The sequence below is a fragment of the Tachypleus tridentatus genome, chromosome 1 (assembly GCF_004210375.1).
Source record: "Tachypleus tridentatus isolate NWPU-2018 chromosome 1, ASM421037v1, whole genome shotgun sequence".
In the NCBI taxonomy this organism is placed as follows: domain Eukaryota; kingdom Metazoa; phylum Arthropoda; class Merostomata; order Xiphosura; family Limulidae; genus Tachypleus; species Tachypleus tridentatus.
In genome coordinates this window covers 173,567,958-173,595,895 of record NC_134825.1, presented here as the reverse complement: position 1 = coordinate 173,595,895, position 27,938 = coordinate 173,567,958, and the positions used below count along the sequence as shown (strand labels likewise).

Below are 27,938 nucleotides of genomic sequence, written 5' to 3'. Positions count from 1 at the left end.
GGCGTTATAATGTTCGGTCAATCCCACTATTCGTTGGTGAAAAGGTAGCCTAAGAGTTAGTGATGGGTGGTGATGACTAGCTGCCTTCTCTCTAGTCTTACACTGAAAAATTATGGACGGCTAGCGCAGACAGCCCTCGTGTAGCTTTCAAACCACTATGTATTATCTGATCGTAGAAAAAAAAAATCAATTATTGATCAAGTTTTTGCTAATCTTGTTCCAAGTTATGTTCTTCTTTACTTAAAAAATGTGAAATTAGTTTACTTGTGAAGGAATGGTAGTCTTTTAGTCCTTTTTATAGCTAAACGCTGCCTTTTAGCTGTTACCTAGTGAACAGTGGAGAGAAGTCACGCTGCACTTTACTTCTAAATCAAGAACTCCTAGGAAAAGAAACAATTTATTGATTTTTGAGACTGTAGGTCACTTTGTACAAACGCTGGTGCTTTTAACTTGGCGAAATATCAAACCATATGAGCATATCTGTTCTCGCTTATTTGTTACTTAATATTATTAAGATAGGTTTAAGAATTCTATTAAATTAAAAAAAGACACCTGCAGCAAATATATATCAACTTCTTTTTAAGACTGAACTTATAATTTAATGTTATAGCTAATAAGACATCAAACTTAAGATAAAGGTTATGGATTATTTTGACTCAAAAGCAATAAATTTTGTTTTATTTCAAATTGCTCTTAATATACTTTATGGAACTATTTGGAGAATAATTGGTTTATTATGCGATTACAGTTTTATTCCTCTAATATAAACATGAATAATAATTTTATTTATACATGAATTTCTCACCATTACACGACAAGAACAGTATATTAAATTAGCAATATTGTTCATATCTAAGAAGCCAGCTTATTATAAATTAGAAAAAACTGTTTTCTGAGACCTAGTACAAAAATGTTATGTATAATTGTTATTGACTGTTAAGTAATTACAGTTTATCCTTAATATAACTAACTCGCTTTTGTTTCGTAAAGATGTCCTAAAAACTCATTTCTGATGTATTTTATCAAGTTTTTGTCTTAAACATATCTTGCTTTTATATTTCATAATAGTTTTATTTTTTGGCGCTAGATAACAGAACATATTTTTATAAATAACACCTTAGGATTTATGCACAACATATCTGCCAAAACAATTTCGCTAAAAATAAATAAAGAATTATTTAAACTAATATTCAATGCATAATATAGCTGAGGCCTTTACGCAACCGATACATTTGATATCTGTGTGTATATTATTGATTTCTCAGTTTAATAACACCATTTGTTAATTACCAAAATAACACCTTATATATCAAACTTGTTCCCTATAAATCATGAGGCTTCAGACTTTTGGATTTAGTGTGTGATCTTGGAGTGTGAAATATTAGTGAGTTACTGTTACTTGTGCTCTACATCGTTATTACTAGGTTAGTTTTTGGTTTACTTATTTGCACGGTGTTTTACTCGATGCACTTTGTCTTTTCCGCTGTGGTGGATCGTCCGAGGATGTCTACGAAAGCTGTTCTATCACCTACTTGTCGCCATGCTAAGCCTTACGAGAAGTCAGATTCTCATTTTGGCCCTTCCCACCAATCTTATGATCGGTATTATATTGGAACTGTTAGTGTGTCTTCTCTTCCATGCCTGTGGGATCACCGACTTTTACTGATGTTATTGCTTTCTCTATCGTCACAACACCGACTGTGACTACTAGTTTGCCTTCTTCACATTCGTAATCTGTCCGTGTGGACACTTCTTTCCCAAATGGAACCTAACTTTCTCAACACACCATTGTTGTTCCAGGAGCTTATTAAATACTGTCTTCAATGTAATATCCTACAACTAATTCCTACTCGTAATGGTGTTATTTTCAAAACATCTGATGCTCGGCCCTGTGACATCCTTTGTAATCAGATGGGTCTCTTGAATCTGAACTCCAACACCACCGCTCACACACTTAACTGTCCTTTAAAACAACGCCCACCACTTAAACGAGCTGCTCTTTTTTTCACGTGTGTTATTAATGGAGTGGATCCTCTTATCACTAAAGACATCATTATCTCTGAATTCCTGGAGGACCACCTCGACGTACGGCTTGTCATACATATCATAAATGTTCAGGATCACACATTCATGGTTCTTGGTCTCTGTAAGAACAGTCACGTCACTAGCCTTCTTCTTCACCATAGATCCTATTTTTTCATCAACAACATCGAGTTGAAACCTCTCGATCGGCTCTCCCAGTGGAAAATGTTTAATTTACAACTCTCACTCAACTGATAAATGTCCAAAGTCGCCTGTGTGCTCCCACTGCTGGGGCCCTCATTCTGTCCATCAGTGCCTTCAGTCACAACTGCCTCCTGTTTGTAAGACATATCGCTAGAACCACCCTACCTACTCATACAGGTGTCGTGGCAAAACTTCTTCCAACTAAAAAGATCCTAAGATAGTATCTCCTCTTGATACTTCTGATACTGTAAGATAGTGTCTCCTCTTGATACTTCTGATACTGTAAGATAGTGTCTCCTCTTGATACTTCTGATACTGTAAGATAGTGTCTCTTCTTGATACTTCTGAAACTGTAAGATAGTGTCTCCTCTTGATACTTCTGAAACTGTAAGATAGTGTCTCCTCTTGATACTTCTGAAACTGTAAGATAGTGTCTCCTCTTGATACTTCTGATACTGAAAGATAGTGTCTCCTCTTGATACTTCTGATACTGTTACTGCCCTTCTAATTCTGTCCTCTCTCTTCCTCCGGTTGAGGACATTCTTCGTTTTTACACTATTACTCTCCAAAACAACACCCCCATTAACGCCCATTTGTTCTTTATAACATTCAACTTGCTGCTGAAGACGTCTTTCAACTCGATATGCCAGCTACTCTGGGTTGAATACACATTTAAATTTTCGTCGATTATGGGAACCAGACGTATTAGACGTCGAGACTGTGTTGAACTTTCTCTTTGTTAACATCCATTCAGAATCTTCCTCTGTTGGAGTTGCTTTTCCATAAAGTTTCCTACGACTGCTTTCTTCTTAATCAGACTTTTCTTAAGCCTTCTCACACGGAAAGCTGTACCGTTATCATTTTATTCACTATGATCATTCTTCTGGTGCTGGCAAAGATGGTGTTGCTATTAGTTGTGAGATTCGCCTTCCTTTCAGTATTCATTCCGTATCTCTTAATCAAGTTCCCGAGCATCCACTCGTTACAGTATACTTTCCTGCTAGAGTTCTTACACTGGTCATCATACACATTCGTACAATATACTTTCCTGCTAGGGTTCTTACACTGGTTATCATATACATTCGTACAGTATACTTTCCTGCTAGAGTTCTTACACTGGTCATCATACACATTCGTACAGTATACTTTCCTGCTAGAGTTCTTACACTGGTTATCATACACATTCGTACAATATACTTTCCTGCTAGAGTTCTTACACTGGTTATCATATACATTCGTACAGTATACTTTCCTGCTAGAGTTCTTACACTGGTCATCATACACATTCGTACAGTATACTTTCCTGCTAGAGTTCTTACACTGGTCATCATACACATTCGTACAGTATACTTTCCTGCTAGAGTTCTTACACTGGTCATCATACACATTCGTACAGTATACTTTCCTGCTAGAGTTCTTACACTAGTCACCATATACATTCGTACAGTATACTTTCCTGCTAGAGTTCTTACACTGGTCATCATACACATTCGTACAGTATACTTTCCTGCTAGAGTTCTTACACTGGTCATCATACACATTCGTACAGTATACTTTCCTGCTAGGGTTCTTACACTAGTCACCATATACATTCGTACAATATACTTTCCTGCTAGAGTTCTTACACTGGTCATCATACACATTCGTACAGTATACTTTCCTGCTAGGGTTCTTACACTGGTTATCATACACATTCGTACAGTATACCTTTCTGTTAGGGTTCTTACACTAGTCACCATATACATTCGTACAGTATACCTTTTTGCTAGGATTCTTACACTAGTCACCATATACATTCGTACAGTATACTTTCCTGCTAGGGTTCTTACACTGGTTATCATACACATTCGTACAGTATACCTTTCTGCTAGGATTCTTACACTAGTCACCATATACATTCGTACAGTATACTTTCCTGCTAGGGTTCTTACACTGGTCACCATACACATTCGTACAGTATACTTTCCTGCTAGGGTTCTTACACTGGTCACCATACACATTCGTGCAGCATACCTTTCTGCTAGGGTTCTTACACTAGTCACCATATACATTCGTACAGTATACTTTCCTGCTAGGGTTCTTACACTGGTCACCATACACATTCGTACAGCATACCTTTCTGCTAGGGTTCTTACACTGGTCACCATACACATTCGTACAGCATACCTTTCTGCTAGTGTTCTTACACTAGTCACCATATACCTTCGTCACAGCCATCCTTTACCTTGTGCCTTCTTTTGTACTTTGGAACATCTTTTGAAGCTATATCGTTCTAATCGACCTTAACATCCACAGCAGAGTTATCTTACTTTACTCCATGCTAGCTGATCTTTCCTGTTCATTTTTATCTCCGAGTCGTCCCGTTTCCAACACGCTTCCTGATGTTGTTTTTACTTTTGCCAATCTCTTACCATTTCTTTCCACCAGTCATCTCTTTTCTATTGGTTCATCTTAAGGGTACCCATACCTCTGCTCCCCCTGTTCCTCATCGTCCATTCTGGAATTTTCGCCATGCTTATTGGGATGCCTGTCGTTCTTTGTATTAATGCTACACTTGGTGATACAAATGTCTGTTCTACCTCTGCTATCCAGGTTGATAGTTATGTCTACACATTGGAACCTCTTCTCCTCTCTGTTGGTACTTTTCATATCCCTTGTTCTTCTTTTTCTTATCCTAGGCCTGCTGTTCCTCCTCAGGTTCTGAATGTTCTGCACCTTTCTTTCATGCTACTTCATGATTTGCATCAATCTAATGACCCATTAGACCTCCTCCCATGGTCTACAAAGGTCAGCTCTTTTCTCAACCACTTTCATTGTTTTCCCAGTACTGGAAGCAATGTCACATCCTTACTGGGCAACATATTACTCCTTACTACACTGTTCTTGTTAATGGGGCTGCTCCTCTCTCTTCGCTAGATAAAGCTGATGCTTTTGCCTTCTTCTTGGAAACCCATTTTCACGTTCCTGATCAACACCCTATAAATCTTAAAGGTTCTTCTATTATTTATCATCAAACTGAACCTTCTCTCTCTGACCTCATTCCCAGTATTCACCATGTTCTCTCTGTCTGCCCCTTGATGCATTCACGATGTTTAGTATCTCCTTCGACGTAGTCGACGTAATACCATCCCCAGCCCTGAAGGTGTAACTTACTCTCATCTTTGTATTGCCACTACACAATTTTTACTTCTTCTGGTTGCCTTTTTAAATTTTCTTCTTCACATTGGCTGACACCCTGTTTCATATAAGACTTCTACTGTTTACCTCTTCCAAAAACCACCCAATTCTCTAATTTCTTGAAACCTATAAGTCTTACCATTGTTTTGAGTAAAACGTTTGAGAAAAATCTAGTTCGCAGACTTCATACACACTTGACCTGGTACAGCATTCTTCCTCATAACCAGGCTGGTTACTGTTCCTATCGTTCAACTGTGGATCAACTTCTCCATTTATCTGACACCGTAACCAATCATAGTAACACTTTTAAACTTATTTGTCACAGTTTGGTATCGAGATTTGATTTACAGGTTATGATGTTTGCACCTTCCGCTTTCGTATATCCGTCTTATTCACTCCTTTGTTTAGAATCAGCCAGGCACAGTTTTTATCCAGGGAGCCTATTCTAGATCGTTTCCCAATGCAGCAGGGGTTCTTCAGGGTTCTGTTCTTTTACCCCTGCTTTATGTATCAGACATGCCAATCCCACTTCCTCCTCATGATACTGCCCTCCTTGCTACTTCTAAGAGAATGGTTACTCTTAACAGGTATCTGCAAGCTGTCATTGACACAGACATCCAGAACACTTGTCGTTGGTGTCTTAGTATCAATGCCTTTAAAACTCGAGCCATTTTGTGTGTCTTACCCATCATACGTTTCGTCCCCATCGTGACCCGCCTCTCTTTAATGTCCGAGTAAAAATATCTCATTCATAGAAAGTACCTTAGGATCACCTTTGACAAGCATGTTATCTGGAAAGTACATCTTTAATTTCCAACATCTAAACTTCAGGTCCTGGTTGAATATAATAAAACAGGCACCCAAATATCATGAATACTTATAGCTCTGTCAAATTATGACAAAATTTCAGTTAATCTGAAGATGATCTAAGAAAGTCAAAACGTTGTTTTCTGCTCTATTTTGGTAAAAGTGTTAATACCAATACCATCCATCCTGTGATACATTTTACTTCAAGTGTTTCTGGTCATCACGAATTGTTGTTTTTTAACACTCATAATCGACTCATAATCCGAGGGTTGCGGGTTCGAATCCCCGTCACACCAAACATGCTCGCTTTTTCAGCCGTGGGGGCGTTATAATGTGATGGTCAATCTCACTACTCGTTAATAAAAGAGTAGCCCAAGAGTTGGCGGTGGGTAGTGATGATTAGCTGCCTTCCATCTAGTCTTACACTGCTAAATTAGGGACAGCTAGCGCGTAGCTTTGTGCGAAATTCAAAACGAACCACTTCATACATAACACTATGTAACACAGATTTTGTTTCTGGATAGTATGTGTTATTTCTTAATTGTTTATGCTGTAAGAGTACAGAAAATGGCAATTATTCCCTTCAAACTTTGCTTTTGTGACCTGGATAATGAAATTTAGATATTAACCTATTTTCAATGTAAAAACGAACAAATTTGCACATTTACAGTTACATAAGGTCTGAATAAAACAACATATGAATCAAGATTTACATGTATTTATACTAAAGTTATACAAAAATGTTTAGAAGTGAGTAGTTTTTCGAGATTTGTGACTGTAATGTAAATCACTTTCACGTATCAGCCCCCAAATATACTCTCCCATGATGTTTTCGTTATACGCTCCAGTATCACAATAGCAAAGTTTGGAAACAGAAATAGGTCTTTTCCATTTACTTTAGGCATAAGCAATTGGGAAATAACACTTTCTGCCCAGGAACAAGAAAAAAATAAAAATGTTGTTGCGTAGTGTAATATAGGGTATTCTAAAAACACCGATTGTATAATGTACAAAGTATAGAGTATTCTACAAGTTACAGTCATATAATATTAATATATTATTGACCGATAATTCTTGTTTTACCATGTGTCTAATCTTCTAAAAATCACATAAAATTTATGTAAGATAACTTCAATGGATAAAAACATCGTTTACACTAGAATTACGATTTTTTCTTTTTTAATTTTTCATATAATAATGATAAATAGATAGTCAGACATAATGAAGACTGTTTTTTACTATTACATGAACATAAAATTAAAGTTTCTGTTAGGCCTGTTGAGAAAAACGTGATGAACGAAATCAAGAAATATGTGTTTTGGGGCCGTAAAAGGTAACGGACACCAACTGTATCAACGTCTAAGTTTAGCTGTTTAAAAGAAACATCCGAGATCGCTTTGTATTTTAATCTCTAACCTTAGTCGATCAGTATGTTAAAAGCGGCCCGGCATGGTCAAGTGGTTAAAACACTTGAATCCCCGTCATAACAAACGTGTTCGTCCTTTCAGCCTTGGGGGCGTTATAAAATACTGTCAATCCCACTATTCGTTGCTAAAAGAGTAGGCCAAGAGTTGGCGGCGGGTGATAATGACTAGATGCCTTCCCGCTAGTCTTTGCTAAATTAGGGACGGCTCGCGCAGATAGCCCTCACGTCCATGGCCGAGCGCGTAAGGCGTGCGACTCGTAATCCGAGGGTCGCGGGTTCGCGCCCGCGTCGCGCTAAACATGCTCGCCCTCCCAGCCGTGGGGGTGTATAATGTGACGGTCAATCCCACTATTCGTTGGTAAAAGAGTAGCCCAAGAGTTGGCGGTGGGTGGTGATGACTAGCTGCCTTCCCTCTAGTCTTACACTGCTAAATTAGGGACGGCTAGCACAGATAGCCCTCGAGTAGCTTTGTGCGAAATTCCAAAACAAACAAACAAGCCCTCACGTCGTTTTGAGCGAAATAAATAAACAAACAAAATCTTAAAGATAAGCATTTTTAAGTAAACCACGGTGTAAGTAAAAGTTACACTACTGTAGTCTTACATCCGATTTTGAATTATTTCATAAAGAGGTTTGTTTGTTTTTTTCTGTTTGCAACTTATCAAACCGTAAGCCGACGTTAAACAATATTATGAACCATTAACTATCGTATTGGTTTCCTAACTTATAAAATGGTAATGTTAACCAGAAGTAAAGATTCACGATTAAGCCAGGTCACGTGATTTTATAAGTACATTTTATGGAGAACAAAAAAATAAACCGGAAAGATTGTTTCTTTCGGTTTACCAAATGGCAGCAATTATCAGTTGCTAGGGCGAAATAAAATATAAAAATCTACTTTCGACGAGAAAATAAAAGTTCACATGTAGTTTTTTTTTTATCATTTTCGCTGTTTCGAAGTGATCTACAATCTTATTTCTAGAATAACCGATAATAAGGTTTTTTATTGTTTTGTTTTTTTACGAATGGCCTTAAAAAGAAGATCGCGACAGATATATGGAAGCCTTTTTGTCGCTGCACCAACACCACGAACCTGATATTCAAGATAGTATCAGGTGATATTGTGTGAAGGGAAATTTTAATGAGTAAGCCTTTCAAACTTCTCCCATTCCTAAAATATAGGCAAAAAAATTATGGCATTGTTCTGTCAATTAGCGTGAAAAAATTATAACATTATTGGAACACTGTTCGTGTTTTATACCCAGCGCTTTTATATAACGAGAGTAAAATGATATTATTCTGATAAAATGGGAACAAATGCGAGTTGTGATGGAATCGTAATAAAGTTTAGAAAACGGAAATAACCTTTGCCGTATGTAAAAATCCCCATAAGTTATACTCATTAAGGACAGAATGTTCCCATTCTCCAATCCAACTCCAGATTGGTGAGAGGTAATATTCTAAATGTACAGTATTAAAATCCGGATTCGAATCCCCAGGGCTTTCACAGTGTAGATAACTTATTGAGTAACCTCGCGATAAAAAGGAACAACAATATACAACAATGAAAATATCGTTCTGTATATAAAATAATGATTTTTTTTTACATAAACATCTGTGTATACTAAACATGTATCTTATGTTGTCAGATTTTAATTATTGCAAGGACGAATCTTGCGTTAATGTTAGTCATATTTTTGAAATGATTCCTATAAAACCTGCTTTATGAAAATACTAGCTGCAGTGGTAAAGGATAGGAAATTGTGATTCTTTGCATCATAACCGTTAAAAGTGCAAGTGACAACAACAAATAAACGTACTAATATTGAAAATAAAGACAATCTGTTTTTAAGAATTCTATCAATGCGAAATTAGGTAGAGTGTCCAAACCCCCACCCGTTTGACCTTTCTCATATTATACTGTATCACAGTGTAAAATTTGGTGGTGATTGATCAAGAAATATGGAAACGTAAAGGGAACAGATTAATATTTAAATTTATTTATACAGATTGGATACGGTAACATTCCTGTTTACATTTTATAGTGGTTCGGATGGGTCTGAATCTTTTTACTGGTTTGGATTATCTGAATCTTTATACTGGAGGGGATGGGTCTGAATCTTTTTGCTGGTTTGGATTATCTGTATCTTTATACTGGTTTGGATTATCTATACTGGAGGGGATGGGTCTGAATCTTTTTACTGGTTTGGATTATCTATATTGGAGGGGATAGGTCTGAAACAATTAATATTTTAGCAACCGGGGATTTAAAATATATTTCATACATTCTCTTACTTATTTGTACTTTAGTTATTTATTTATAATTTCGTGTGCGCCTTGTTACAGTAAAACTACATCTAACAATCTGCTGTATCTGCCAAGGGTAATCGAACCGTTGATTTTAACGTTGTAAGTCCGAAGACTTACCGCTGTCCCAGCGAGGAACGTATTTATAACACTCTACTTTCCGTTATTATTTCTCATTAGCAAAAAAAAAAAAAAAAAAAGTTAACGATATAATGAAGATCACGAATATATACTCAAAAAACAAAATATTTCTTACAATAGAAATAAAAATTAAAAACATTGGATCTATGCCTAGTTTTTATAGGCATTAGTGCTGGAAACATGCGTTTTTGTATATTTTTATTCATAAATATTCGAATTACCTACATCACTATTTTGTTGTTGGAACGTTTTCACGCAGTTGTTTTACAGATTATTCTTATATAACTAAGCTTTCCAGTGGCTCAGCGCTGTGTCTGGAGGATCATGAAGATAAACACAGGGTTTCGATATTCGTGATAGGCACATCACAGATATCCCTTTGTGTACCTTGTTATCGAATAAGAAACAAACAAAATTAACGTTTCAATACCTGAAGTGGGTGTGGGATTGTGAGAGACTAATTCGCTAATTCTCAGTTAAGAGCTTGACTACAAGAGAAAAAAATATTGAAATAAACTCCATGCTTACAGATTCGCCAAGAAAAAAAAAATAATCAGACCTAGAATGATATTAAATAATACATTAACCGGGGAAGTTTTGTGGTAATTTCCTCGGGTATCTGGAACCTTTAATGTAAGGGTAAATACCAACCCACTCTAACCGTTGTTTACTTTTTTTTTTTTTTTCATTATTGAGCAAACAAGAAGATAATAACCTCGATCTGTACCTAGTAAATCCCTGTAACTATCCAATATGGAAAGGGAACAGAATGTTTTATAAATGTAGCCCTGAAGAATACTAAAAGAAATGTTAAAGAAAAAAATTGAAAGTCATAAGAAAAAACAAAAATTGTCGTTTGAGAGACCATAAGTTGTGTAGAATAACATAGTTTAAGCTTCCAAGTAGATTGTTTTTCCACGTAAGCTTCTGTTAACCCACGAGACTGAAGGCTAATACGAATCATCTTAAAACATTACTTCCTTTGTTGTTTAGTTATCATAAATATGAAAGTTTACTCCAACAAAAAACTGTATTGATATGTTGCTATAGCTAACACGTATGTTTCTGGATTTCCCAGTATATCTTTATATAAATCTAATAGTACTGTCTATGTATGTCCATGTAAATACTTATCTGTATTTAACTTATATAATAGCACTATGTGTGTCCATAGATACTTATCTATATAAATATAACACTACTGTCTGTGATATTCCATGTAACTATTTATCTATATACACATAATAGTACTGTGTGTTGAATGGCCATGTAATTACTTATCTATATAAATATAATAATACTGTTTATGTATGTCATGTAACTATTTATCTACAGGGTGTCCCAAAAAAATGTATACACATTTTGAACGATTATAACTCACTCAAACTATTTTTTTTTTTTTTACAGATGCAACTGATTTGAAGTAATGGCAGAAGCAAGACTAATCTTTGCAAAAGGAAATTTATCTTAAAGTGTTACTGGAAGTGTGAGTATATATCTGAAGTATAAAGACGGTTTAGAATGGAGTTTCAAACAGATCCACTAATGTGTCTCATCATTACTCGCATCAGAGATAAGTTTGAAACAAATGAAACTGTCCGTAAAGGGACCCAAATACGAAATAAAATGATTCTTGAAGTTTGCAATTCCATCTGTCCGCGTTACCTGCAGTGCCTGGATCAGAACGGTCATAAGTTCGAACACCTGCGATAACTGAAAATATTCTACACTTGCCTTCTTAAACTTGGATTATAAAACCTAGATATATCTTAACAAACATTATATTTATAATCATTCAAAGTGTGTATACATTTTTCGGGACACCCTGTATATAAATATAACAGTACTGTCTGTGTATGCCCATGTAACTACTTATCTATATAAATATAACAATACTGTCTGTTGTATGTACATGTAACTACTTATTTATATAACTAAACAGTACTGTCTATATATGTCCATGAAACTACTTATCTGTATAAATATAAGAGTACTGTGTGTTGTGTGTCCATGTAATTACTTATCTATATAAATATAATAATACTGTCTATGTATGTCAATGTAACTATTTATCTGTATAAATTTGATAGTACTGTCTGCTTTATGTCTCTGTCACTACTTCGCAAAGTGTTAATGGATCTCCACCAAAATTGTTGTGAAGGTTCATTCGGCCCAAGTGGGGGTACATACAAGTTTTCAGTTTTTGTTTTAACGAATTTATGGGCATTTTGTTATTTCACTATTTCGCGTCATGGCAGGAAGGTTTTTGGGTGCTTGGGAAGATATATACAAATTTTCAATTTCGCTTTTTGCGACTTTTATGGGCGTTGTTGTGTCTTTACCGCTACTTCAAATTCTGTTGATGAATCTTCACCAAATTTCGCATGAGGATTTGTTGGGTCCACTCTAAAAGACATGCGAACTTCTGGTTTCACATTTTGTGTTTTGTAGTTTTTATAGGCGTTTTTTTTTTTTTTTTTACAATTACATATAAGGGAAAGAACCATTAATTAATCATGAATTTTCATAACTTCCATTCAGGGGACGGGTACTCCAGTTAATATATGTAAACAACAACAAAAATTCGTATTGTCCATCTGACAAATCTGTACTTGTTAATGTAAGTGACCCTGGATTCCTTGCCTACAAAGTCTCCAATGTTGTAAAAATAACAAAGGCACACAAAACGCGTGTTTTTCTCTCCATCTAATAGGCTTGTTTGTTTATTATTAAATACAAAGCCATACAATGAATACTCCCTTGGGTATCGAATCCCGATATTTAGCGTTATAAACGCTAAAGCTATTAAGCATTAACTTCTGATTTGAGTACTTAGAGTAAAACTAAATATGGTGATCAGTAGAGCTAATTTAATATAGTTCTACTACGCTTTTACTTGTAAAGATTAGAATGTGTTGCTCTATCACTTGGGTTTCTTGCTGTTATACATGTTTTCGGCTGTAAACCCAATAAGTCCTCAGGAGGTTCGGCCAGTTTAGGAAATTTAGGTCTGTTCCAAATATGAATATTAAACTAACAGTGCAAAACAGTCTCTATAACACTTAGAAGACAAAATTAAAAAAATGTGAACTTCCATACATAAAACAGCATAGTCACACTCTTAATTATAGTAATAATAAACATATAAAACAGTGTATCTTACTTAGGGAACTTACAAACACTAGCTGTTGGCTTCAACTTCAATCATAGTAAAAAATCATTTCAATCATTTTAAATAAATGTAACCTAGTATAACATGGATAATTTTTCTTCAGTTCTTCCTAACACGAACTTTGGCTGAAGAAATTCATTTTGCCATTTGCTTAACCCCAGTGCACAGTGACATCTGCGGCAAGTGGAGATGACACATGTTACTGTTTAAATTAAGTCGAGCTAGTATGAGTAATTTTCCTATAGTACAACTAGACATCAATGTTTATGATGATACTATACATGAAAATATCACAATGTTATCTATTATACAAAGAAAACAACATACTAAACGTAATACATGATGTGTCTAAGACTATTATGTTTACTTTAATTACTTCCTACAACAAACTCCGAGATCTGGCTGAAGAAATTGATAAATTACGTTAAAATGTTTGTAAAAGCTGAAAAGGAAACGCGATAGGCCTATAGCAACTTCAATAAAAATATTGAAACTAATTTTCCTAAGCTAATGACGTTGGGAGAACTTGAAGGCTATTATGCAAATTATCAGTTCAAAGCTTTTCTCGTAGTTCTTAATAGTATAAATATATCTCGAGTTGTTGCTGTTAGGCTCGGGGTTTCTTCTACAGTAGGTGTCTGCGACTCGTTGGCTGTTAATTCGAAGAAAAGCAAATAATAAGAGCACTTCATTAACTTGTTTTCAAAATTATATATATATATATATATATATATATTATTAGTTTAACAAATGTACAGCCCCTAGTGGCACAGCGGTATACCTGCGAACTCACACTGTTAGAATCTAGATTTCTATACCCATGGTTAGCAAAGCACAGACAGTCCACTATGTAGCTTTGTGCTTAATTCAAAAAAACAAGAAAACAAACAAACATACAAGAATTTCTTTACACTCTAGTTATCATAGGGATATCATAAACACTATATGGTTCTCTCTTTCTTGTCAAGTAATCCGAGGGTCGTATGTTCGAATTCCCGTCATACCAAACGTGTTCGTATTTTAAGCCTTAGGGCGTTATAACGTGACAATCAATCCCACTATTCGTTGGTAAAAGAGTAGCCCAGCAGTTGGCGCTGGGTGGTGATAACTAGCTGCATTCCCTCTAGTCTTACACTGATAAATTAGGGACGGCTAGCGCAGATAGCCCTCGAGTAGCTTTGCGCAAAATTAAAAACAACAACAAATCTTTCGGTCAAAAGCTCACTTAGGCCTTTGTAATTACTGTAGAATTTCAGTTTATAAGGCAAACTACCTTTTCCTGTCTCTATTGGACAAGTGTCATTTGTATATAACACTATGTAACAACATTTTTACTTGTTCCTGGGCAGAAAGTGTTATTTCCCAATTGCTTGTACCTAAAGCAAATGGAAAAGACCTATTTTTCTCTTCAAAATTTGCTTTTGTGACCTGGAAGCGTACAACGAAAACGTGATGGCAGATTATATTTGCGGGCTGATATGTGAAAATGATTTACTTTACTTTTAAAAAATTTTGTTAATTTTTGTGTAACTTTAGTATAAATACATGCAAATTTTGATTCATATGTTGTATTATTCAGACCTTATGTAAATCAAAATGTGCAAATTTGCCTGTTTTTACATAAAAAATAGCTTAATATCTAAATTTCATTATCCAAGTCACAAAAGCAAAGTTCGAAGGGAATAATGGCTATTTTCTGTACTCTTACAACATAAGCAATTAAGAAATAACGCATACCATCCAGGAACAAAATTTATGTCACATAGTGTAATTCACTTACAATATAGCGCAAGTTACTGCAGTTGTAAACTGGTCTTTCTTTAAAATATCCTCTGTTTAAAGTGCACTCATACCAGTTTAACTGCTTTATAGATCACTTTGATGGAATAAACATTACTTCTTGTCTCTTTTAAAACTATTACTTTTCCTCTTACCTTTAATAGGCCTATCGCTTCTACAGCAGTTACCTTCACACCAACTTTGGCCGTGATTTTACTTTGTTCTGCAATTATCCCTGTCTGTCTCTTGTTTTCCCGCTCACACTACGTGTACATCTATTACTAAGGCGTCTGCTTGTTACATTCTCGACATCAACAAGTTACAAACACAATTTCCAATAATCCTCTGCTTTTAACTCTTTATAGTAATAAAAAAATAATCATGAAATATTAATTCACAAAATAATTTACTTAATAATATCTACATTAAACAATCTTTTATATTATGATAATGACGTAATGTCAAAAACTGAGATTTCTTATTTTCGTGCCTCACCATCTATATTCAACAAGTCTAGCATCCACCTAGTTCTGTTTTTGTTTGTTTGTTTTTGAATTTCGTACAAAGCTACTCGAGGGCTATCTGTGCAAGCCGTCCCTAATTTAGCAGTGTAAGACTAGAGGGAAGGCAGCTAGTCATCACCACCCACCGCCAACTCTTGGGCTACTCTTTTACCAACGAATAGTGAGATTGACCGTCACATTATACGCTCCCACGGCTGGGAGGGCGAGCATGTTTGATGCGACGGAGATTCGAAGCCTCGACCATCAGATCACGAGTCGAACGCCTTACGCGCTTGGCCATGCCAGGCCTACCTAGTTCTAGCAGTAACTATAATTTTATCATCATTTGATATAGCTAAATAGTCTCCACAATCTTTGACTACCTATTTTATTATAAAACATTAGAATACACTCTATAACTTAGTAACTCATGTACACCGTCTTACAAAAAGTAAACAAACAAGTATTAGGAAAAAAAAAGATTCATCACTAAATAGAAACAATGTAGGGCTAGTTAGTGAACTTTAGAAAAGGAACTAAACAAGATAGGGATGGAAGTGAACATGTAACTGAATCTGGCTACTGATCATACAGCAGACTAAACTGTTTGGACTTTACATAGAGAATAAAACAACTACATTACTGGTTTCCTCACTGGAAAAACAAACAGAATTTCCAGACGTAAATTGTTACTGTACTGTTAAATGGTATAATAGTAATGTTCTAAAGTTTACTAAAGGAAAGGTATAATGATTAAACTGAGATTCTATTCAAACACCAAGTATTTGACAGAGAAAGTGACGGTAGGGATTTCATTCTCCGTGTAAAGTCAGACGGCTTAGTCTGCTATGCAACCGTTAACTGGAGCAAGTGATATGTCCACTTATCTTGTTTGGTTCCTTTTTTTCTTTCAGATCAATAGCCAGTCCTACATAGTTGTTGGTTTTTTTTAGCTATATTTTTTTCCTTATACTTGTAAATGAGAACCTTACTTGTGAAACAGGAGAATACGTTTAGGAGTTCTATCCATGAGATATTGTTCTATTGTATCTAATAAGTTGAATGTACTACATTTTGTAACATGGTGCTTTGCAGTATTCATTTTTGGGATTGGGCAATTTATTACTTCAAGATTAAGAGTGTCGGTTTTATTGAATTTTAATGTTTGAGTAATGATGGTGATATCTTAATTCACATATTGTATTTTGTTTTGAAGTGAGCTCCGGTGGATACATTTGGATGGTTATATTTAGAAAACCTTGATAACTAAAGATAATAACATCATCTATACATCTAAAAGCGATACTGATATACTGGTTATTGTTTGTTTGTTTACCTTAGAATGTCGCGCAAAGCTACACGAGGGCTATCTGCGCTAGTCGTCCATAATTTAGCAGTGTAAGACTAGAGGGAAGGCAGTTAGTCATCACCACCCACCGCCAAATCTTGAGCTACTCTTTTACCAACGAATAGTGTGACTGACCATTACATTATAATGCCCCACGACTGAAAGGGCGAGCATGTGTGGTGGGGATTCGAACCCGCGACCTTCAGATTACGAGTCCAGCGCTTTAATCACCTGGCCAAGCTGGGTCTGATTTATAATGTAAGAATATTTTATTCAAAATGAAAACAAACAATCTGCTTATGAGCTCAGTTACCTTCAGCTAGAATTCCCTATGTTTGTTGAATGATATGCTGGTGAAATGTATTTTCAAATGGAAAACATCCAAGGCCTGCAAGAATTCGTTTAATAAGAAACTGTGGTAACTTCTGTGAGTAACATTGTCATAGACAGGCCTATGTTTACTGATGTAATTTAACCGAATTATCAGAAGATCTTCATGTTGAATGTTTTTAATTTTGTTAATAAAAATATCAATGTAAAGATAATTGAAACTTCTACTGGTATAATTTTAAAGCCTTTAATTTTCTCAATGGAACTGCCAATGATAATATATTTTTTCTATAACTTAGCACAAAGCTAAACAATGGGCTATTTGTGCTCTGCCCATCACGGGTATCGAAACTCGATTTCTAGTATTGTAAATACGCAGACATCCTGCTGTGCCACTAAGTAGTGATAATGAACGAATTGATATTTACTCTTACTTGTTAATATAACAGTAATTTTTGGTGTTTTATGTAATTTGGGTATCTAAGATAATTTAGCATCAGGTGTTTTTATTTAACCGAATGTACACCGAAGTATGATACGTACTTATAATACAGTTTATCATTTTATGAAACTGAGGCGTTCCTGTCGAAAGGTTCCTCGCTGGGACAGCAGTAAATCTGCGGATTTACAACGTTAAATTCAAGGGTTCGATTGCCCTCGGTCGACACAGCAGATATCTCAATGTGTCTTTGATGTAAGAAAATACACACTCCTGTTTAAAAAAAAGAGGAACTTTTAAAATAAACAACATATAATTTCAGCATAAGTTCACGTATATTACATGTTTTTTAATCTTCTATCTGGCGGATGGGGCAAGTTTCCTTTAGTTCTATCTTGCCAATGGCACAGTGGTATGTCTGCGGACTTATACTACTTGAACGGTTTCTAGAATCAATAATACCATCAAGGTTTGTATTATTGTGTAAAATGAATAAAACAGGTGCTGCTGTTACTGAAAACAGATATGCATCATGCAAAGTAACTTATTAAATTTTATCTTGTTATTGCACTTCCTTGCTATTTTCCTTTAAAACTTTACGTAACTCGATTAATAATAATATTTTAAAATTATTTTATAACAATTTCCTAATTGAATATTACAAAGGGTTGAATACATTATAATAAAATTATTTTGAATATTTAAATCAGCAACTCGCTTGACAACCACAGCCGATATAAATTCACAGTGAAACGGAGTGTATCAGAACTATACCTTCACATTGTTTGGAATTGTTTAGGTAGTGTGGCGTCAAAGAGTAATGATTGCTTTTAGAGAGGGTATGTAACAGTTCTTTCTAATATTTTTAGATTGGGGATTTATAATTTCCAATATTAGTATATTCCTTGAATTCAATAGCATAGGAAAACAAATAAATGTGGATCAGCTTGGGGCACCAAGACTATCTAGAAAGAGATCTGCAGCAAGTAATAATCTGGCTGTTGTAAGCAAAGTATGTGTTGTTATAGGTAAGAATTCATGAACATAACTGGCAGGGGCAAAACTGTTCATAAACTACAATACGTTATACTGGAAAATCCATGTAGAATATGGCAAAATTGTGTGTGTATGTTCAATCCTCACTTATTTGAATAGCTCACTGAAAACCGCAGCATAATTTCACTACAGTTTTCTCTCTTACAAACTTTCATTGGTGCATGTTGACCTTAACCTGTTGAAAATCAGAACACCACATATTATACAGGCACCGTCTTCACATCACCATGTATAATATGTACACCGTGTTCACATCACCATGTATAATATGTACACCGTGTTTACGTCACCATGTATAATATGTACACCGTGTTCACATCACCATGTATAATATGTACACCGTGTTCACATCACCATGTATAATATGTACACCGTGTTCACGTCACCATGTATAATATGTACACCGTGTTCACGTCACCATGTATAATATGTACATTGTGTTCACATCATCATGTATAATATGTACACCGTGTTCACATCACCATGTATAATATGTACACCGTGTTCACATCACCATGTATAATATGTACACCGTGTTCACGTCACCATGTATAATATGTACACCGTGTTCACGTCACCATGTATAATATGTACATTGTGTTCACATCATCATGTATAATATGTACATCGTGTTCACATCACCATGTGTAATATGTACACCGTGTTCACATCACCATGTCTAATATGTACACCGTGTTCACATCACCATGTATAATATGTACACCGTGTTCACATCACCACGTATAATATGTACACCGTGTTCACGTTACCACGTATAATATGTACATCGTGTTCGCATCACCACGTATAATATGGTGACCGTGCTTACATCACCACGTATTACAGTGTTGTGTTGTCATATGAACAGGAATAAATACAATTTCTCGTTTAGAACATTGTCTTGTTCCAAGTCGGTAAGAGAATATTTTTGTATGTTTTAAATCTCCTATATGACCAACTCATGAGCTCTGGCTTAATAAAAACTGCGTCAACGTTTTTTTAATTTCGCGCAAAGTTACATGAGGGCTATCTGCGTTAGCTCTCCTTAATTTAGCAGTGTAAGACTAGAGGGAAGGCAGCTAGTCATCACCACCCACCGCCAACTCTTGGGCTACTCTTTTACCAACGAATAGTGTGATTGACCATAACATTATAACGCCTCCACGATTGCAAGGGCAAGCATGTTTGATGCGACGGGGATTCAAAGCTTTGACCATCAGATCATGAGTCGAACGCCTTAACCCACCTGGCCATGCGGGGCCCTACTGTTATATATTATAATCTATCCTGAACGTGTTTCTTATAGCAAAGCCACATCGGCTATCTGCTGACCCCACCAAGAGGAATCGAACCCCTTATTTTAGCGTTGTAAATCCGTAGACTTACCTCTGTACTGGCGGGGAGCTCAAATTGATAATGCCACGTATTATGATTGTATTTAAGAGTAAATTAAATGTCATTATGTATTAAATTTATATTTGCCAACAAGATTGACACAGAAAATTTTCTTTCTTCACACAAATATATTTTTGTATACAACAAAAACAAAACAATACAGTTTATAACAACGATTATTACAAATAGTTAATACAAATGTAAGATAAATTATATACAAAAGTTTTGTAAACTAACAAGCAATACTGAGCCTTCTATGTAGTATGGAACAAGATATTTTATCGACGCTTCAAGATGAGCGAATTAATTCTATGTTGAAACACAAATAAAATTCACTTGATTTAAAGTTAGGTAGCTTCTTCAAATGTGAGTTTTTGTTTTTTCCCCTGAGAAAATATCTTATGTCCTGGTAGAAATACTAAAGTCAGAAGTTAAATTTATGAAATTCAACGGTTTGTAATATACGGAAATACGTAAATGTTCCTGGTTAAGTATCTATAGTTTACCTTTTAATAAGTGTTCATCACAGTAATAGTTTCCGAGATATGTATCATACTAACTGTAGCAAACCAACAATATTATACCGACTTTCCACGTGTCGGTTAATAAACGTTTGTTTGTTTTGAATTTCGCGCAAAACTACTTGAAGGATATTTGCGCTAGTCGTCCCTAATTTAGCAGTGTAAGACTAGAGGTAAGGCAGCTAGTCATCACCACCCACTGCCAACTCTTTACCAACGAATAGTGGGATTGACCGTGACTTTATAACGCCCCGACGGCTGAAAGGGCGAGCACGTTTGGCGCGACGGGGATGCGAACCCGCGACCCTCGGATTACGAGTCGAACGCCTTAACACGCTTGGCCATGCCGGGCCCGTTTATAAAGGCAAGGTTCAAGAAATTTCAGTTGTCAACAATGTAAAGCATATATTGTTAATTATTGCACTTGAGAATCTTCTAGAACATTAGAGAATAGGCTGGAATTTCGCAACACGTATTTAACACTACACGTTACATGCACTTTTAAATACATACATATATATATAACTAAAACAAACATTTATATTACAATAAATACATAATAATAAATCGTGTTACACCATCACCACTACGTAGAATATCGTCAAGTATAATAAATGTTGAAATATACCACGACAAAATAACTGTTTGTTTTTGTGTTATTTTCTTTAAGTGCAAATGAACATTGGACTATATGCTATATCCACCGCGGGAAATCGAATTCCGAATTATCATGTTGTCAATTCGTAGACGAACTATTTATTCTTTATATCCAGTGCATCAGAAATCCTTACAAGCAGTCAGTGCTATTCATCTTTAAAAACAAAATAAATGAATAACATTTATATATGTCACTTTCCTAACTGTTCCTCCCAGCTCTGTTGTTTGCCGATCTTGGAACAGTGATTGATTGATTCCTCCCAGCTCTGTTGTTTGCCGATCTTGGAACAGTGATTGATTGTTTCCAAACCAAGCTGGATGAAGAAGTCTAAGTTTCCGAACTACGTTTCGTTTTGTTGTGATTATAACCAGATAAGAGTCGAAGTATTACGTATGATGACGTGTTATGTGTAGGAGCAACAACAGACATAGCAAGACAACGTCCTTCGCGTAGGCCCGGCGTAGGAGGTCAGGGCGCTCAACTCATAACCCGAGGGTCGCGGCTTCGAAACCCGTCACACCAAATATGCTCGCCCTATCAGCTGCGGGAGTGTTATAATGTGACGGTCAATCCAACTATGTGTTGGTAAAAGAGAAGCCCAAGAGTTGGCATTGGATGGTGATAACTAGCTGCCTTTCCTCTAGTCTTACACTGCTAAATTAGAGACGGCTAGGCCTGGCATGGCCAAGCGTGTTAAGGCGTGCGACTCGTAATCTGAGGGTCGCGGGTTCGCATCCCCGTCGCCCCAAACATGCTCGCCCTTTCAGCCGTGGGGGCGTTATAATGTGACGGTCAAAGAGTTGGTAGAACAGTAGCCCAAGAGTTGGCGGTGGGTGGTGATGACTAGCTGCCTTCCCTCTAGTCTTACACTGCTAAATTAGAGACGGCTAGCGCAGATAGCCCTCGCGTAGCCTTGTGTAAAATTAAAAGGAAACAAAATCCTTCGTGTAAGGCGAGTATGGTAATTAAAACACTTTCAACATAAACTACTGTAAGTTTTAATCTTACTTCTGGATATACGAGGTCTGATCAAAAAGTTCTGAGACTTATTCTGTCACAGGTGCCAGTACAGAGGCAGTGAGCTTTACTGAGGTGTGTATAAAGTACAAATAGTGATCTAACCCACTAACAAACCGTTTCTCCAGACCTTATACCCGTGTTGCAAAAAACGTGTTCAAAGACAGACGTATCTCTTGTCGTAATAAAAATGGACATAAAAGAAGAAGAAAGTATTTGTATCAAGTTTTGTGTGAAGAATGGTAAAGGAGGAACAGAAATCATCGAAATGTTAAGAACTGTCTTTGGTGATGACTGCTTAAGTAAGGCTGTCGTTTATCAGTGGATAAAACGCTTCCATGATGGCCGGGAAGCAATCAAAGATGGCCCAAGTTCTGGGCGACCGTCGACATCGTCCACTGATGAAACGGTCACTAAGGTAAAAGACAGTTAACCAGCCTTTTATAAAGAGGTCTTAATTCGCTTGAGGGAGAAAGTTAGAAGAGATTGTCACAAGCTGTGGGAGAATGGTCACTGGTTTCTTCACCATGACAACGCGCTTTGAGAAACTGCTGTGTCTGTTCACGAATGTTTAGCAGAAAAAAAACCATTCTTGTGATACCACACCTTCTGTATTATCTCAATCTTGCCCCGTGATTTTTTTGTTCTCAAAAATCAAAATTAAGTTGAAAGAGATTTGATGACATTCCAACCATCCATAATAATGTGAGAACAAAACTCTGTCACACAACAGCCGGATTTGATGACATTCCAACCATCCATAATAATGTGAGAGCAGAACTATGTCACACAATAGTTGAAGCCTTCCAGCATTGCTTCGTAAAATAGGAGGAACGTTGGAACAAGTGTGTATCAGCTGGGGAGATTACCCTGAAGGTGATAGCATATAATACTGATGTATGTACAATATTCTTCGGAATAAAAGTGAAGTCTTAGAACGTTTTGATCACACCTCGTGCACTTCATTTCAGTGCGTCTAATTTTCAGTCGAAGTTATCGATTCAGAGTATCGAAGTCTTAGTGATTTTTGTAAGTAATTATTAGCGATAATGTTATTCTGCTAGGACAAAGAAAACACGCCCGGAAGAGAAAAACTGTATTTTGTTCGTTAGATTAAGTTACTCGCGAAGATTTTGTAGTTATTAAGTTAGAATCTTTAATCTGTGCTGACAACATTTTGTAGTTATTAAGTTAGAATCTTTAATCTGTGCTGACAATATTTTGTAGTTATTAAGTTAGAATTTTTAATCTGTGCTGACAACATTTTGTAGTTATTAAGTTAGAATCTTTAATCTGTGCTGACAACATTTTGTAGTTATTAAGTTAGAATCTTTAATCTGTGCTGACAACATTTTGTAGTTATTAAGTTAGAATCTTTAATCTGTGCTGACAACATTTTGTAGTTATTAAGTTAGAATCTTTAATCTGTGCTGACAACATTTTGAGCAAAGTTTTATAAGTTGGTAAGTTTGGAGCTGGAATTTTAGATCTGAGTAGGATCTCATGCGCTCGTGGGTTAAGTGACCATATCAGACCCCTAGCCAGAAAAACATCTTCCATTACAACAATGGTTTTGTCTGGCTCCTAAGAACCAAAAATCATAATTGACTGTACGTGAAAAGGTGGATGCTCACAAAAAGATAAATAAACAAAATAAAAACAATAGTAAGTTTGTTTCCTAATGACAACAAATAAAGAAAATAAAAACAAATGACTACAAATAAACAAAATAAAAACAAATGACTACAAATAAACAGAATAAAAACAATAGTAAGTTTGTTTCGTGACGACGAGTAACTCTAAGTAAAATATGTATATTAAAAATTTTACGAATAAAGCAGAGAACAACGTAAGTTTGTTTGTTTATTTGTTTGGATTTAAGTACAAAGCTACACAACTGGATATCTGTGCTCTATCCATCACGGGTATCGAAACACGGTTTCTAGCGGCAGAAGTCCGCAGACATGTCACTGTGCTACTAGTAGGGGGATACGTGGCAGAGTTAGGGAAATATATTCAAAGTGAGGGAGAGTAACCAGTGATGTTCCCCAGGTGTAAGTCCCTTGTTTCACGCTATACTTAATTTATGTTAAAAACAGTCCAAAAATTATGGTGTATGTTGTAAAAGTGTTTGCTAATGACACAAGGATATCTATGAAAATATCAAATGATTCCGATTAGGTTTTATAACAAACAGATTTACACAGGCTGTCTGAAGGAAAGGAAATGTTGTGGTTGAAACTTAATGTGACCAAACGTACAAGTGTACGAACAGAAGGATAAGATTCAAAGAGAGCAAAAGAGTCATCACCACCTACCGCCAACTCTTGGGCTACTCTTTTACCAACGAAATGGGATTGACCGTCACATTATAACGCCCCACGGCTGAAAGGGGAATCATGCTTGGTGTGACGGGGATTCGAACCCGTGACTCTCGGATTACGAGTCGAGCGCCTCAACCACCTGTCCATTTCGGGCCTTACCAAGTTTGACAGAGGGAAGTTAAGAAGCGATTTGTATGAAACACAAAACGTTATCAGGAAAATAGATTTGAACAGTGAACAAATTTTGTAACTTAGTAATAATAGAAGAACTCGTATATATAATAACCCAACCAAAAATATGTTAGGTGGTAAAAAAAAGGTACAACCATAATAGAACTAAGTAGGCAACTTAACGAAACGACAATAAATTAGCGGACAAACTGGTAGTTACACTTATAACATTGATAAGAATTCTACACCAAATATTCATTCATCAGTTAGCTAGACATTGATTGGCATTGTGATTCGTATAGCTATATTAAAATGTTTATAGTAGGTATTGAAGCCCGTTTTAAAACCTATTCAACTATTATTACATTCCTTATAGCATTTATTTTGTTCTAGATAGTTCTTACGGTAATGGCCCGGTATGGCCAAGCGTGTTGAGGCGCGCGACTCGTAATCTGAGGGTCGCGGTTTCGTATCCCCGTCGCGCCAAGCATGCTCGCCCTTTCAGCCGTGAGGGCGTTATAATGGGACGGTCAATCCCACTATTCGTTGGTAAAGAGTAGCCCAAAAGTTGGCGGTGGGTGGTGATTACTAGTTGCCTTCCCTTACACTACTAAATTATGGACGGCTAGCGCAGATCGCCCTCGAGTAGCTTTGAGCGAAATTCAAAAAACAAACAAACAAACTTATGGTAATTTTCCCAATAACCAAAGATCCCTAGTTCCTGTTAAAATTTTACTTTGTAGCCATATATAGCCATATCTCTAATAACTATAACTTTTACAATAATTAAAACCGAATTCATATATTTCTAAAATGTAAGCCACACGGTCAATGAATAATCAATAATAACACTCGCATAATAAGAATAATAATTCTTTTGAAAACGTCAGCTAGAAACTGTTAATTTAATTTGCTTGGACTGACCAATACTTGAGTATCTGTTTTCATCCTTTAGTTTTGCCCTCTAAATCAGCCGCACTCAAACCGTAAGAAAACGAAACAAAGTTCACAAAAGCTGTAAGAAAACGTGGATTGATAGCTCACGTATCTTTTTAGGTACACGCGCGCAAAAATTTAAGTCAAAATGCAGTTTTTACTTTTATAATTTTGCACGTGTGCTTATATTTAGGCCAAATTTGATGCACAAAAAATTAGGTCAAAATCGATTTTTTTCCTTTAATAATTTTGCAGGTATGCTTATATTTAGGCCGACTTTAATGCGCAAAGATTTAGGTCAAAATCGAGTTTTTTATTTAATTATTATTTTGCACGTGTGCTTATATTTAGGTCAACTTTGATGCGCAAAGATTTGGTCAAAATTGAGATTTTTTTTTTATTATTTTGCACGTGTGCTTATATTTAGGTCAAATTTGATGCGCAAAAATTTTGGTCAAAATTGAGTTTGTTTTCTTTAATAACTTTGCATGTGTGCTTATATTCAGGCCGGATTTGACTCCTTTTTGTAGTTTATAAAGATTTATGAAAATACCAACTTTGAAAAAAGTATTAGTAAAAGATAAATATGTTTTTATCTGAACAAAGTTCAGTTGAAAGAACCTCAATCAAAATTAAATATTTTATATCTTACGTAATTCTTAATGTGCTGTCTTGAAATTTGGTGTGTGAAGTAGGTATGTTTTAGGGCATATTCACTGAAAATATATGCTATTTTGGAATAACAGTGCCCGAGATACAAAAGTTTGAACATCACTAAATTGTCACCTCTATTAATGACACACAGTGTGTCGCGCAAATTGTTTCGGTCGCACGACTCACTACTGTTTGATTACAAAATAGATGCCCCCCAACCAGTGGCAACCAGTGGTATGTCTGCGGACTTTCATCGCTAGAAACCGAATTTCGATACCCATTTTGGGCACAACACAGATAGCCCGCTGTGTTTAATTTCAAAGAAATCTAACCAAACAAAATAGTAAGAGATTTTTAGCCACAAATTTATTTATTGTCTAAGTACATAGTGAAACCTAGTTCGATGCACGCACTCAAGAGACGCCTGAATAAAAAGTCGTAGAAGATACGAGCAGCCTATCTGCGAGTTTGAAACCTATAACTGGAACAAATAAATGGTTTAGCCGGTCCCTTGGAATTATCAGTTGTTTTTTATTGTAATATATTTGAAATTCAATTACACATGGTTCATTCATAACACGTGCCTATAAAATAAAAAATGTACCCGCTACGCACTGAATTTTGTATTTCATATCTTGTAATATTAGCCTTTTGTTATGATGAGAAAACCAATTGAAGTAAAAATTTATCTCAAGACAGCTGGTATGGGTATTAAAACAAATTTTCGTCCTTCTTAGGTTATTTTCAGGTTAATAAAAAGAGAATTTGAAACTGTGATAGGAGTAATGTTTCATATGTGTGTCTGTGTGTCATATTCTCAGATAATCTGACGAGTTCTGGGCTGAGCGAAAAGCGCTATCGGCAGCTGTGTTCTTCTTACTAGAAACCTATAGTACATGGCCAGTAAAGAAATATTTAAAAGAAATATATGCCCCACAATAGTGTTACAAAATTACAAGTCTATAAACTGCACTTCGCCAGCACGTATCATCAGATACAACTAGATCTACCGTTTCTTTCGCTTAGATATTCGACCCAGCATGGACAAGCGGTTAAGAGGCTCGACTCGTAATCTGAGGGTCGTGAATTTGAATCCCTGTCATACCAAACATGCTCGCTCTTTCAATCTTGGGGGTGTTATAATGTGAAACTCAATCCCACTATTCATTGACAAGAGCAGCCCAAGAGTTAGCGGTGGATGGTGATGACTAGCTGCCTTCCCTTTAGTCTTACACTGCTAAAGTAGGGATGGCTTTGCGCGAAGTTCAAAAACAAACAAACTTATGCCAAGACACAGGACTAAGGGCCACTGTACACTTTGACAATTAAAAAAACAAGTCATTTTAAATGTTCATGCAAATTTCTCTCCCGGTGGCGCTCGCGTAGAGAAACACGTCGAGCTTATTCATGGCTGAGCCAAGATATTGAAAAGGGCACTTGATGTGGTATCCAAACTCAGTGTGTAAAAGAGATGTCCAACTTGATACCGGTTCCTTAAGCGTCAAAATGAAGAGAATCACAAACTGATAAAAGTTGAGACCAAGGAACCAA

At 36.0% G+C, this 27,938-nt stretch overlaps 1 long non-coding RNA gene across 1 annotated transcript in view; it reads right to left on the bottom strand.

Annotated features, from left to right (window-relative positions):
* The window catches only part of LOC143230460 (uncharacterized), a 72,355-nt gene extending 57,067 nt beyond the window's left edge, over nt 1–15,288 (bottom strand). Inside the window, exon 1 of the long non-coding RNA XR_013016446.1 lies at nt 15,191–15,288. This is a non-coding gene — a long non-coding RNA (uncharacterized LOC143230460). The remainder of the gene's footprint in view (nt 1–15,190) is intronic.
* Nucleotides 15,289–27,938: the final 12,650 nt, after the last annotated feature.